We start from the raw sequence: 13,045 nt of genomic DNA on the forward strand, positions 1-13,045 counted from the left end.
GAAGGGGGAAGGAAGGGCAATTGACTCCCTGGGGATGAGCATCTCCAGATTCCCAGATTCCCTTTAAAAAAGAAGAAGCAAGTCTTAGCTTTTATAGAACTCAAGATATGAGGCAAAATGTGCAGCTACTATTCTGCCTATTCATTTTATGAGAAACTAGCATGTTCCCACCTTTTAGTGTTTTTAGACAATGAATGAAGTCACAGCAATGGTTAACACACCCAGATAATGGGTGTGTTAAGCTGGGGGGGGGGGTGTCTTCCCTGTTAGGAAGTAATTGCAGCCTCATTAAAAAAGAAAAAGAATTCAAGGAGGTTCCTGTAACTGGATTTGGATAGTAGTGTGTCTACTAAAAAACAAAAGGTAGCAGCAAATACAGGATTTCATGATCTTGCTAACTCACTTCTTGTTAATATTTTTTTCTGAGTTTATAAACATTTAAACATTTACCTTGACAATGGGAGCAAATAACGTTCATCATTATTATATTGCAGGAGGCAGGGCTGTGGCTGAGAAAGTGTGGGTTGCACAAGTCCTACAAAGTAGCCCAATGTCGTTATTCCTATTTTGCAGAGGGTGTGTGTGTTAGAGTAGTGTATGACAACTCTGCAGTGTAGTCCAGTGTCGTTGGTGTTTTAGGGAAATGTAGATGGGACTGTGAAGTTGGTTGTAGCAGCTGTGGAATTTATTAAGGGTTAGAATGGGTTGTTGTAATCTCTCTCTCTCTCTGTCCCATTTTTAGCTCATGCAGGAGTCCAGGAGACCCAAGTGGAATGTCTCCTCTTCTCTCTCGTAGTGTTGGCCTTAGAGCTGAGACAGTGTGCCACACGGCTCCACAGTGTTTTCTCATGTATTGCAGAAATAAACCTCTTGTGAAGACACCTGAATCTATTGTGTGTTGCCTGTAGAGCAGAGGCTAGCAGTGGGCTGCAAGCTGAGCAGGTCACCCGGCCCCCTGCCCCAATATTAACAATGCCCTTCAACCTTGTAATGGCCTTTGGCTCAAAGGGCCATTACAGGGGTGAAAGGAGCTATGGAAATAACTGAGGGTTTCAGCTGTGAGTGGACATTGTCTGGACACCAGGTCTACCCATTGAGAAACAACAGAGGGGCAGACCAGGTATACAAATTTCTCAGAGGCTAGATCAACCTATCTTGATATTGCTGCTCAGTCATCTGCCAGAAATGGTAGACCTGTTCTCTGATGCTATCAGGGCTTTTGTAAAACGTGCAATCATATACAAAATGTACAGTTCAAGGAACATATGCAATTCCAAAAGAACATTGCTATAGTTCAAAATTCAAGCCATGCAAAAGTTGTATTGTTAGCCGATGTAAAAAGTGGCCGACAACAATGTGAAAAGTAAGATGAGTAGTCCAGGCTCCTCTAGAATCCTGATACCTAATCAAGCATACTAATTTCTCCTCCCCCTCCTAAAGACACTCTCCACGGACTCAACTGCTACTCTCTAGAGCTGCCTTCCCCAAGTTGGTGCCCTTCAGATATCTTGGACTTCAACTCTAGTCAGCTGCTGCCAGCATGGCCAATGGTCCAGAATGCTGGGAATCCCCTGGGATGCAGTCCAAAATATCTGGAGGGCACCAGGTTGGGGAAGACTGTTCTAGACAGTGTTCACCAATGTTTCCAAGATGAAGGAAATCATTCTAGGGTAAGTCATGTGAAGTTATCAATGTTATGATAAGGGCAGTGATGTCATAAAATATACAATATGATATTCTTAAGACAGCTCTACTGTGTCTTGGGGGAGGGGGTCTCTTGTTCCTAAGTGTTGTTTTTTTTATCCCTCACTCCAAATAAACTTTTGTTGGAGTTCATTATGATTCTTGAATATAACACTCTTTTGCATTAGTTTTGTTCAATTCCTAGGACCTTCTGCTACTCTATGTAGGCTTCTAAATGTCATAGAATGTGATGCTAAGCAACAAAGAGCACACACAAGGAAAGTGCACAGGTGTGTTGTAGTGGTGCATGCAATGCACGCTAATTAAAAGCACAAACTGCTATGCAGCTTTGTCCCCAGTCTCCCGGGAAAAATTCCAGCTGACACTCATGTCTGCAGAAGAGAAGGAAGAAAACAGGAACAGGCCAGCAAAGAATATGCCACCCCAGAAGGACAATAGTGGAAACCTGAGTACAATTGGTTCCAGAGCAGGTGTGTTCCCATCCATTTGGGCAACTGAATCAAGCATCACCATCATGCTTTTTCCCTCCTCCCTCCCAATCCCTTTCCTTATGTCTGGTGTCTTTTTACACTGTAAGCCTGAGGCAGCGAATGATTAATTATTGATTCTTGGAAGCCGCTGTGGGAGCCTTTTGATGGAAGAGTGGGATAAAAATGCATTGAGTAAATATAAATAAAAGGTTCCAGACTGAAGGGACCTTCATAAACAAGATGTTTTTAATGCCACCATCCAGTCAGGAAGAACAGCCAGTCAGTCATGCCTGAAGGGATGGGAAATGATGGAGAAAGATGTCTGAGGGATCAGCTTGCCCCTAGACCTGGGTCCAATGTACACTACCACTAGGGCTTTTGCTTTGCGGTCTTCCATAATTCGCTGTTCGGAAGAAGAGACATGGTGCCCTTCAGTGGAATACCATTGAAGCTCTAGTGGAAACCTCTAGAGACTATAGTGGTAGTTTTTCCACTTTTTCTTTTTGGACAGTAGCATACTGTGGCTGTGGGCCGCGGTGGCTTAGTGGTTAAGACGCTGAACTGCAGACTGGAAGGTCGGTAGGACACCAGTTTGAGACCCGAGTGCTGCGTGACGGAGTGAGCTCCTGTCTTCAGTCCCAGCTTTGAAAGCAAGAAATTGCAAGTAGATAAATAGGTACCGCCTCAGCGGGAAAGGTAACAGCGTTCCGTGCACCTCAGTGTTCAGTCATGCCGGCCACATGACCATGGAAGCATCTTCGGACAGCGCTGGCTCTTCGGCTTAGAAACGGGGATGAGCGCCGCACCCTAGAGTCAGACACGACTGGTTGGGGACACCTTTACCTTTTTTTTTTTAGACTGTGGCTGAAGCTCAGTGGGTCTCATGGCTGTCACCTGGCTAGATGAGAAGGCAAGGCAAGAGTACCAGGGCCTATGCCCAGTGAGGAGTGAAGTAGCAGAGAGGAGATAGCTGTGCGACATGTAAGATGCTGGAGACATTGTACAGGTCTGGCTGCAGAAAAAGAACAGTGCCACAGAAGGGTGTGGGTATGAGAATGAGATATAAGAGGGGCACATCTGGTAGGTCAGGGAGGGTCAGAGATGGGGGGGGGAAGAGTGTGGAGAGGAAGATAATATAGAGGTTGAGAGGACCAGATCATGGACCCAGGCCGTGGACACATGGAGATAGAGCACAGAGGCTAGTAGGTTCAAGCTAAAGATAGATGCTGGAGAGAGGAGAACCAAGGGTACAGAGAATCCACTTGGATGCAGTTGAGGGAAGGAAAGAGAAGGCAAAACAGTTGTGAGAAACAAGAAGTCACCTTGCACAGAGCCTGAGGGGAAGGAGAAACACAGAAGTGTAAAGTTTAAGGCTCCAGGGGGATAGATAGGATGACACTGACTAACAATGGCATGTTTTGAGTGGTCTAAATAAATAGAAGGAATAATTTATTGTTGGGGTCACCAGCATGGTGCCCATGGGCACCAATGTGCCCACAGACACCTCTCTTGGTGCCCTGCAGGTTCCCTACCCATTCTGATTATTATTTTATTTGTTAAGATTTTTTTAAAAAACTGTTTGTAGCTGGGAGGGTGGCATGCTGCAAAGCAAAGTGCTGTCCCCTCCAGTATCATCTTTGGGTTGAAAACGGTGGTTTTGTATTTTGGAGCTCAGAACCCACCTCTGCCTTGTACTTAGTTTGTAGGGCAAGTTACTTTCAGTCTCACCAGTTTGCCTTCTGAGAAATAAGTGTTTGTCACTGACCCTACCTGCCATTATGGCCATTTTATGAATGGGCAACTGCCCCCCTCCAATTGCAGCCATTTTGTGAGAGCATTCATAGCACTATCAACATTCCAAATGTATCCACCAACCCATAAAGACTGGGGACCCCTGCAACAGCTTGCTTAAGAGCCTGTTCTTTCCATAATTAGAGATGGGAGATACATTACGAAGACTTTTGATTAGAAGCCACTCCTGGCTAGTCCAGAGTTCACAGGTATGTGTTTGATATCTGAAGGGGCTTTCTTGGAAGGTTTGATATCCACAGTACCTCAGGTTCCAGGAACACTCTGTGAGAGCTCTTTTCACAACCTTTCCCCCAGCCACCCTTAGAAAAGCAATCCTGAGGCAGGTATCCTCCTCTTTGGAAAACCACCCCCCAAATTTGCATTTGAATTAAGTTTATAACAAACAGCCTGATTAGGTTTTCATTGGAACACTTCTTGAACTTAAAATATTTCAAGCTTGACGTCACAGCCCAGCCTGCAGCTGTCAGAATTATTGAGGAAACCAGGCCATGGTAAACACAGTAGGGAAGGGAAATAAGGCAGATTAGATAACAAGGAAGTGTTTTATTGTTGCACTTGGAGACACATCACATCTGCATGTTTTCCGGGGACTGCAGGAAAGCTGCTGAGGTACTTTTGAGCTAGATCTTCCATTTTGGATAGAGCCATGGATGCCTAATGTACCTACTTTCTTCCAACTTGTTGTTGTTGTTTAGTCGTTCAGTCGTGTATGACTCTTCGTGACCCCATGGACCATAGCACGCCAGGCCTTCCTGTCCTCCGCTCTCTCCCGGAGTGTGCTCCAGTTCATATTCATTGCATCGGTGATGCTATCTAGCCATCTCATCCTCTGCCGTCCCCTTCTCCTTTTGCCTTCAGTCTTTCCCAGCATCAGGGTCTTTTCCAGAGAGTTTTCTCTTCGCATTAGGTGGCCAAAATATTGGAGCTTCAGCTTCAGTATCTGTCCTTCCAATGAGCACTCAGGGTTGATTTCCTTTAGGATTGACTGATTTGACCTCCTTGCAGTCCAGGGGACTCGTAAGAGTCTTCTCCAGCACCACAGTTCGAAAGCATCAATTCTTCGGCGCTCAGCCTTCCTTATAGTCCAGCTCTCACAGCCATACATTACTACTGGGAAAACCATAGCTTTGATTAGATGGTCCTTTGTCGGCAAGGTGATGTCTCTGCTTCTTACTATGCTGTCTAGGTTTGCCATAGCTTTCCTCCCAAGGAGCAAGCGCCTTTTAATTTCATGGCTACAGTCACTGTCTGCGGTGATCTTGGAGCCCAAGAAAGTAAAATCTGTCACTGCTTCCATTTCTTCCCCTTCTATATGCCAGGAAGTGATAGGGCCAGATGCCATGATCTTAGTTTTTTTAATGTTGAGTTTCAAACCAGCTTTTGCACTCTTCTCTTTCACCCTCAACAAGAGGCTCTTTAGATCCTCTTCGCTTTCTGCCATTAGGGTGGTATCGTCTGCATATCGGAGGTTATTGATAATTCTCCCAGCAATCTTAATTCCGACCTCTGATTCATCCAACCCGGCATTTCTCATGATGTACTCTGCATATAAGTTAAATAAGCAGGGTGACAATATGCAGCCTTGTCGTACTCCTTTCCCAATTTTGAACCACTCGGTTGTTCCATGTCTGGTTCTTACTGTTGCTTCTTGACCCTCGTACAGGTTTCTCAGGAGACAGGTAAGGTGGTCTGGTACGCCCATCACTTTAAGAATTTGCCACAGTTTGTTGTGATCCACACAATCAAAGGTTTTAGCGTAGTCAATGAAGCAGAAATAGACGTTTTTCTGGAATTCTCTTGCTTTCCCCAAGATGCAGCGAATGTTGGCGATTTGATCTCTAGTTCCTCTTCCTCTTCGAAACCCAGCTTGTACTTCCGGTAGTTCTCGGTTCGCATACTGCTGAAGCCTAGCTTGTAGGATTTTGAGCATCACCTTGCTGGCATGCGAAATGAGCGCAATTGTGCGGTAGTTTGAACACTCTTTGGTGTTGCCCTTCTTTGGAATTGGAATGTAAACTGACCTTTTCCAGTCTTGCAGCCATTGTTGAGCGTTCCAAATTTGTTGGCATATTGAATGCAGCACTTTAACAGCATCATCTTTTAGGATTTTAAATAGCTCAGCTGGAATACTGTCATCTCCGCTAGCTTTGTTGTTAGTAATGCTTCCTAAGGCCCACTTGACTTCACTCTCGAGGAAGTCCGGCTCAAGTTCAGTGACCGCACTATCATGGCTATCAGGGACATTCAGATCTTTCCTGTATAGTTCTTCTGTGTATTCTTGCCACCTCTTCTTAATCTCATCTGCATCTGTTAGGTCCCTGCCTTCTTTGTCCTTTATCATGCCCGTCTTTGCACAAAACGTTCCCTTGAGTTCTCCGATTTTCATGAAGAGATCTCTAGTCTTTCCCATTCTGTTGTTTTCCTCGATTTCTTTGCATTGTTCATTTAAGAAGGCCTTCTTGTCTCTCCTTGCTATTCTCTGGAACTCTGCATTCAGTTGGATATATCTTCCCCTTTCTCCCTTGCTTTTCGCTTCCCTTCTTTCGTGAGCTACTTGTAAAGCCTCATCAGACAGCCACTTGGCTTTCTTGCATTTCTTTTTCTTTGGGATGGATTTCGTTGCTGCCTCCTGAACAATGTTACGGACCTCCGTCCATAGTTCCTCAGGCACTCTGTCTATCAGGTCTAATCCCTGAAATCTATTCCTCACCTCCACTGTATATTCATAAGGGATATGATTTAGGTCATACCTGAATGGTTTAGTGGTTTTCCCTACGTTCTTCAATTTCAGCCGAAATTTTGCAACAAGAAGCTCATGATCTGAGCCACAGTCAGCTCCAGGTCTTGTTTTGACTGACGGTATAGAGCTTCTCCATCTTTGGCTACAAAGGACATAATCAATCTGATTTCGATATTGACCATCTGATGATGTCCATGTGTAGAGTCGTCTCTTGTGCTGTTGGAAAAGAGTGTTTGCTATGATCAGCGTGTTCTCTCGGCAAAACTCGATTAGCTTTGGTCCTGCTTCATTTTGTACACCAAGGCCATGCCTGCCTGTTATCCCAGTGATTTCTTGACTTCCTACTTTAGCATTCCAATCCCCTATGATGAAGAGGACATCTTTTTTTGGTGTTAGTTCTAGAAGGTGTTGTAGGTCTTCATAGAACCGATCAACCTCAGCTTCTTCGGCATCAGTGGTTGGGGCATAGACCTGAATTACTGTGATGTTGAATGGTTTGCCTTGGATTCGTACTGAGATCATTCTATCATTTTTAAGATTGTACCCCAGTACTGCTTTTCCCACCCTTTTGTTGACTATGAGTGCTACTCCATTTCTTCTAAGGGATTCTTGCCCACAGTAGTAGATATGATGGTCACCTGAATTAAATTCGCCCATGCCTGTCCATTTTAGTTCACTGATTCCCAAGATGTCGATGTTCAATCTTGCCATCTCATGTTTGACCACCTCCAGCTTACCTTGATTCATTGATCTGACATTCCAGGTTCCTAAACAATATTGTTCTTTACAGCATCGGATTTTCTTTTCACCACCAGACACATCCACAGCTGAGTGTCCTTTCGGCTTTGGCCCAGCTGCTTCACTCTTTCTGGCGCTACTTGGAAATACCCTCTGCTCTTCCCCAGTAGTATCTTGGACACCTTCCGACCTGAGGGGCTCATCTTCCGGCGTCATATCTTTTAGCCTTGTGATACGTTCCATGGGGTTTTCTTGGCAAGAATACTGGAGTGGGTTGCCATTTCCTTCTCCAGTGGACCACATTTTGTCAGAACTCTCCGCCATGACCTGTCCGTCTTGGGTGGCCCTGCAAGGCATAGCTTATGGCTTCACTGAGTTATGCAAGCCCCTTCGCCACAACAAGGCAGTGATCCATGAAGGGGTTTCTTCCAACTAGCAAATACTTTTTGTGAGCTTTTCTCCTCTCTCCTCACCTACAAATAAAAAGCAAGGGTTACAGGCCATTTACAAGAGAATAAGAATAGATATACCACACCTACATTGATCCTTAACCTTTATTTTTTTGCCAATATTATCCCCCTTAAAAAGAAACAGAATTACTGAACTGAGGTATCCATTCAGAAGAAGACATCAATTAGGTTCTCAAATACATTTTTGGTATAGCAAAAAGCGCCACCTTCACCCAGCCACGGGGGATTGGCTGGATGGACCAGGGGAGTGGTGAATTCATCACTGTGTGATGGAGTGGTACGTGCAGCCTTGAAAGAGGTGGTGTTGTGGACACTCCTCAAACAAACCTCCCTGGATCCAGACATTTATACTAAGAAATACCTTGTTTTTGAGCAAGGTACCCAAAAGGGTGGTGGTGATCCAGCTGCAGGTGTTCTTGGATGAAACTGATTACCCTGATTTGTTCCATTCTGGGTTCAGGGTGGAATCAGCCTTGGTCACCCTAATGGATGACCTTCTTAGAGAGTGCGGCAAGAGGAGTGCAACCCTACTACTACTTCTCAATCTTTCAATGGCTTTTGGAACCATTGACCATGGTATCCTCCTGTACAATCTCTGTGAGCTGGGAGTGCCATTTTACGGTGCTTTGGCTTTTACTTATGGTGTCAGTTCCAGAGAATAACATTGAGTGACTGTGCCTCAGCCCCCTGGCAGCTGGACTGTGGGGTGCCACAGGTAACCATTTTGTTCCCAGTGTTGTTCAACATCTATATCAAGCCATTGGGTGCTGTCATTAGGAGATTTGGCTCTATTTCTCTGTAACATCTGAGTCAAGAGAGGCCATGCACGTCTTGAACTGGTGCCTCGATACAGACATGGGCTGAATGTGGGCCAATTAATTGAAACAATCCTGATAAGACAGAGATGCTATGGGTGGGTAGGTCCGGGAATTGGGTTGTTTACCTGTTCTGGAAGGAGCTGCACTTCTTCTGAAAGAATAGTTCCATAGTTTGGGAGTACTCTTGGATCCATCTTTGGCACTGGAGACCCAGTTGATCTCAGTGGTTCAGAACACCCATTACCAACTTTCGCTGGTGTGACAACTATGCCCATTCCTGGATAGGGATAGCTTAGTCACTATGGTTCATGGACTGGTAACCTCACAACTAGATTACTGTAATGCATTCTATGTGGGGCTACCCTTGCAGCTAGGTTGCTCAGTGGGGCACCTAGCAATGTTCACATTATACCTGTGCTAAAAGAACTGCACTGGCTGCCTATTAGCTACCAAACCATGTTCAAAGTTATGCTGTTGACATGCAAAACCCTAAATAACTCAGGACCAGGACACCTAGCAGACCACCTGCCCCTGTATATATACAGCTGACTTTTCAGGTCTTCAGAGAAGGCCTTATTAGTCATTCTGCAACTAACAGAATGTTTCCACGTTACATCCCAGAAGCAGGCCTTCTCAGTAGTAGCGCCCACCCTTGGGAACCCCTTCCCTGAAGAAGTTTGGGAGGCAGAGAATATGGTATGTTTTCAATGCCTCCAGAAAACACACTTGTTTAATTGTAAATAATCCTGATGCTGCTCTGTTTTATCATGGGCTATGTGTGTACATAGCTTTTGTAGTTATTGTAGTTGAAATTATTTTAATAGTGTATTTTAAGTTGTAACTTTAATATTTTATATGTAAAACATAATAGAGATTTTATTATATTAAGTACCGTGTAAGTATTATTTATAAATTAATACATACATACATACCTGCCTGGGTGGAGAGGCTCTTTTTTATGTGAGGTATGTGTGTTTGGGAGGTGGGGGGGACACATGAGAGAAGGCTTTGGAACCACGTACCTGTCCCGCAGCATGTGAAAACCTTCCTGTTTAGACAGGCTTTTGGTTCATTAAGATAATTCACTGGGGTTTTCGTTGGATGCTACACCTAACATATTCTGGTAGATTTATCTGCCTTTGATTTTTTTTAATGATAGTTGTTAGTGATGGTTTTTGTTTTTATTTTTCATAAGTCAATTTTTATTGCGCAGTTTCATATTTTTTGTTAAGTCTTAGGTGCTTAAAAGTAGCAAGATAGGGTACACATTTTGTAAATAGCTTGTTTTCCTTGGGCATCTCTACACCAGCCTAAAATCCTGCATTTAAAACGAGGCTTTCTACTTTCATTTTAAATACAGGATCACAACAACTCCCTTTTTCACATGCTTCCTTTCCCCCCTTTCCCCCTCCGTCTCCCCATGTCTGAGTCTTCCATGATCTTTCATTGATCTTGCTCCTCTTCTTGCCACTTTTCCTCTTTTCATGGAGAAAACTCAAGGGGAACACAACTGGGTAATCTGATAGCTCATTATCTGCAATCTGTTTAAAAACAGAACAAAGGGCGTTTAGTGCTGCCATGTTGCTCATAGCATACAAAGCAATCCTCTTTCTGTACAGACATACAGCTAGGATCCTCCCCAACTTTTCTAGTTTGTAGATAGATCTCCTCTTTCTCTGTCTATGTGGTTCCCTATTTGTCATGCTGACAAGCAAAATGTGCTGCATCTGCCCCAAATTTATTGGGACAGGCTAATGTCTTTTGCTTTAGCTCCTTTTAGCAACTTATGCAGGAGAGCCCTGCTTTGTTTAAACAGTCAAGTGGGCCCAGGCAGCTTTTTGTGCCGTTGCCCATAGTAGATAACATGCATGGGAAATGGAATTGCTGGCAACTGCTACTAACTGGCAATTAAGAAACAAGTGTTGGTTGCTTAACTGGCTGAGCAGTAGAAAGCCTCATCTGGCAAATTGATGGCAAGCACAGTATGATGTGGGAGTCACTGTTTCTAGTAAGCTGTCCTCTGTTAACACCTTAGTGAGATATGCATACCTTGCAGAAGAAAAAAAGGAAGGACCTAAGCCCATGGCAAGCTGGTGATAAAACCTTCCTAGTGCACTAGGTACTGTAGAGCAATGTTCTGGCCAGTGACATGGCATTCGATTCTGCTAATCTCTGAGGCCAGAGAGACCACAATTGGGTTCATGCTTTGCTGCCAATGGATTGATAGAAGTCCCGCAGTTGTCTGCAATTCTCAGGAAGGGAGGAGGCTCCCCAGTGCCAGTGCCAGGCTTTTGAGGGCCCTCTCCCTCAGTGAGTCTCTCTTTTCACAACCATTGCCACTAGCTGCTATTGCTGCTCCTCCTCTTTCTCATTATTGCTTTCTTGACAGAGAGCAACTAGGCAGTGGCATCTACTGCTTCTCACCACCACCACCATTGTTCAAGCCAGAGGAAGAGGCAGGTGAACAAGCAGGTTGCAATGATGAAGAGAAGGAGCAACTACGGTGGGATCTTGTCAATGGGCCCCTCCTGGGGGGTGAGCCCTTGACAGGTGCCTGAGCATGCTGACTCTTGATACCCACCCCGGGGCTCCCTTCTGCCAACATTCAGTCTCCTGAGGTAGCAGATGCTTTCAGAACCAACGTACCGTTGTGTCACCTGTGCTATGGGAAAGCAAAAAGCAACAGGAACTGCTGCTGTTCCACACCTAATTGGAGCTGCTACAGAGGTCTGATACCATTTGAAAGCATGCATTTACTGTCCCTAGCAGCAGCTGATCTCCCCTGATTTGGCAAAAGACCACTGCTGGAGCAAACAAAGAATTGCTGCTTTCAAAATCTGCTGAAGATGATCTGAGTTGGTTTGGGGCAACAGGAGCAACTTTGACTTTTTTGTTCCTCTTCAACAACATAGGCAAGACAATAGTAAACCAGGTCCAAAAGCCTCTCTTGCCCCAGGGAACTGTACTGAATGTTGACAGGAGCTCCCAACTCTGTCTTCTTCAGAATCCCCAACAGCCAGAGGATGGCCCCCATCCACACTTTCAAGGGAAAGTGTGAATCTAACCCTAGAGTTGCCAGTATCCAACCATCTGTTTTCCACCACATTTTAGACCTTTTTTTATTGTTCATGCTTCTAAGTAGGATGATAGGCTATGTCCTTTCTAAAGTCATTGGGGCAGGCAAGTGCTTTGGTTTATCAAATATTAAGGAAGATACCCAGAGCTGAAGTGTGTATGTGCTGACACAACTGCTACATTGAAGACAACTTGAACATAAACATCCTCGTGCTAGGACCAGGCACACATGATCTGGTCCTGTAGATAACCTCTGATGAAATCACAAGGCTCACATATGTGCTTTCCACATCTATTTCACAAACTTATTTTCCCAGAGAAGGTTTATACCGACAGACTACTCCTACAGAATTGGATAGAATGGTGCAGGGACTGTTCATAGACTTTCTTTCCCATTTCATGGGGTGACATTCTTGAGAAGTCAAAAGACATTGAGCACAAATTACTGGAAAAAGTAGTTGCACACCACTTGTGCAATATATAATTGTTTGATACCTTTTGGCAACTATCCAATGCTACAATGGCTGGCTACTTCTTCCCATCCTTCTTTGAGTAGGAAATACCCACTAGGCCTTTCTGTTAATATGAAATATACCACCTTAAGACAAATGTTCCATTTCAGTGTTTATCCAAACATATATCCTACTACATACCCCAGAAAGTTTCTTTCATATTGAAAATATCCAGGCTGTGATGATGATAAACCAATCTGCAAAATGCATCCAACTCCCTCTGGTGGTTTTTTTAAAGATCTGTTGATAGATGAATGCTTGAGTAAGCTCTTAAGCAAAACTGTCTGTAGCTTTGTAAGCTGGCATTTCCACCAGCCACATGCAAAAGTGCAACTCAAGTTACTACCAGATGTCAGCTACATATATTGGTGTGCGCGGGCGCGTGTGTGTGCATGCAACCAGAATGAACATAGACACCGGAAGAGGTGTACTTTCCCCATATTACACAACGTTTAAAAGACATCTGATTAGAGACACACACTGAAATAAATGGGACTTAAATTAGTCATGACTAATTGATTTCAATTGGTCTACTCTAAGCATGACCAAGTCTGGACCCAACCCAATGTTATTTTAGCCAATACAGCTTGAACCTGTCTGCTTTCATTTGTCATGGAGTCAAGTCTTCACAATCTATTGCTGGAGACTAAAACATATCTCACATTTCTCTGTGCACAATTTGCCCCCAAAGGATGACAAACACACA

This window comes from Heloderma suspectum, chromosome 4, assembly GCF_057233095.1.
Source record: "Heloderma suspectum isolate Gila_16-S chromosome 4, 16-S_ref, whole genome shotgun sequence".
Lineage (NCBI taxonomy): Eukaryota > Metazoa > Chordata > Lepidosauria > Squamata > Helodermatidae > Heloderma > Heloderma suspectum.